This window comes from Populus euphratica, unplaced genomic scaffold, assembly GCF_000495115.2.
Source record: "Populus euphratica unplaced genomic scaffold, PopEup_1.0 scaffold79.1, whole genome shotgun sequence".
Taxonomy (NCBI): domain Eukaryota; kingdom Viridiplantae; phylum Streptophyta; class Magnoliopsida; order Malpighiales; family Salicaceae; genus Populus; species Populus euphratica.
Window position 1 is genome coordinate 127,053 of NW_011499959.1, and position 2,386 is coordinate 129,438.

The following is a 2,386-nucleotide window of genomic DNA, read 5'->3' on the forward strand; positions in this document are numbered from 1 at the left end:
TCCTGCTGTGACAGCTTAATCATTCAAGCAAAACAAATGAATTTGCATTCAAATCTTTAAAACTAGTATGCTAGGAGGAAAAAAAAAAAAAAACAATACCTCTGTCCGTCCACGGATTATTGGCTTTCCAGCAAGTAGCTCAGCCAAAATGCATCCAGCACTCCAGAGGTCAACACCAACACCATAACTAGTGGCCCCAAGAAGAAGTTCAGGGGCGCGGTACCAGAGGGTGACAACTCGACTGGTCATAGGAACCTTGCAATCTGGATCATAGAAAGTAGCCAGTCCAAAATCAGCAATTTTTAGAACTCCATCATTGTTAATAAGCAGATTGGAACCCTTGATATCCCGGTGCAAAACACGATGGTTGTGGCAATGCTCAAGCCCAGATAACAACTGCGTCATGTAGCACTTGACCTGCACAGGGAATAAATCAAGAAATGTACAGGTCAGCTAAAAGCATCTCAATTGGGCTGGCATTTCGATGTTAGCAGAGTGGCTAAACGATCAAATTAACCAATGCCACAGAAAGTAGCAAATCTTGGAGTTATTTTCTTTTTGTATTTGTTCACTTTTAAAGATGAAAAGTTGATTGGTCCTCTCAAAAAATGAAAAGCCAATTGAGAAGGGGGGTTTCTGTATTCATTCATGCGGCTATGTAAAGTTTGCACTTTCCAGGAAACTTCAAGCCCCAAAATAATACAAAACATCATGTTGATCGTATGAAAGCTATATGCACCATAACATCACAAATAAACAAAGTTAGACATGCAAACTACTAGGTGATGGGACCCCATAGCCTTGGAGATGGCTTGAAGTAACATCAAAGCTCACAAGCAAAATAAAAGGAAAAAAAAAAAAGACAAGCATAACCACAACCTCAAAAGCAACAAGTTAAGCATACAAGATCAAAAATGTACAACACACCCTAAAGCTAAAAAAACATCCCAAAACATTCCAATGGCCTCAAAAGCCAAATCCATCAACACCAAACGACCCAAAATTACACCCATAAACGCCATTAATTCTCACATTACACAACAAACTACAACAAAATCGAAAAAACCACACAAACCATCACAATCTTAAATTAACAGTGTACCTGAGGCTCAGTGAACTTGACCCCTTGGCGTGCCACCAGCCCGGCAAGATCATGTTCCATGTACTCAAAAACCAAGTACAGACTACATGACATTCTTGACGTAACCAAACCTTCAAGCTTAAGCACGTTTGGATGATCTAATCCTCTTAAAATAAGAATCTCTCTTGCCATAAAATTAACACTCTCTGGCTCTAAATTATCAAACCTCACTTTCTTTAAAGCCACTATCTTTCCTGTTATTAAATCCCTTGCTTTATATACATTGCTATACGTCCCTTGCCCAATCTAAAATTTTCAAAAAAGATTAAAAAAATTGTTAACAATTCAATAAATGCAATTAAAATAATTAAACATGGGTTTTGGTTTCTTTAATCACCTTATCAAGTTTCTCAAACGTGTTAGCTCGGCGAGGTGTCCAATCGCCGATGGCATCACCGGCGACCGCCATTAACCACGACGGCCACCCTTGCTGGCACTCCAGACTAGCTTCGGGGCGTGGCCTCCGGCGTTCCGTCCCCCTCTGAACATCCTCCACGAAATCGCCGGTGTCCCTTGTTGCCCTCTGGCTCTGAGTTGTTGTTGATGTTGTAGTTATCGTTGCTGTTTTCTCCCTCTTAACCCTCACTGCGGCGTTAACGGCTTCGGTGACGGTTTGTTCATCGGAGCGCTGGCCATGGTCGGAGGATCCTCCACGACTCTGGCGACGCCTGGCGGTGTACTTTCCGAGAACACAGCCCATTGGTTTAGGTTATGTACATCAGGAATTGGAACAGAGTGGTTTTCCGGTAACGGCAGACCGCTAGTGGTGAGATTCTGTTAAAATTCCAGCATTCGAAACGACAGCGTAGTGAAATTTACTAAATGAGAAGCAAACAAAACACCATGTGGATTACTTAACGGAGAAAGAACGGAACGTGAACGGAGAAAAAATTTACAGAGAGAGAGAGAGAGGGGCGGAGGAATTTTCAGCTCGCGAAGAAGTTAAGGCAAGCTTATGTTTTTTCGGAGAGACAGTGAAGATACTGAGCTATAGATTTAAAAACTAAGACGTGGAATCTTAAATATTTACAGGAAGGCCACTGAGAAGCGAGCGAGTTGCCAATTGTCAGTGTTAAGGTGGACAGGATTTATTTTTTCTTTTAGTAGTTTTAGTTATTTAATTAAATTATGTAATTACGTTTATTTACTATTATTATTTTCAGAAATGGGTTGTTTTACGAAATAATTTTTATTTATAAATATATTAAAATAATATTTTTTATTTTTTAAAATGATATTTCAAAA

The 2,386-nt window shown here is 39.9% G+C and overlaps 1 pseudogene; it reads right to left on the reverse strand.

The window, feature by feature from the left end:
* LOC105138598 (uncharacterized) overlaps nt 1-2,143 on the reverse strand; it is a 24,840-nt pseudogene extending 22,697 nt beyond the window's left edge.
* Nucleotides 2,144-2,386: the final 243 nt, after the last annotated feature.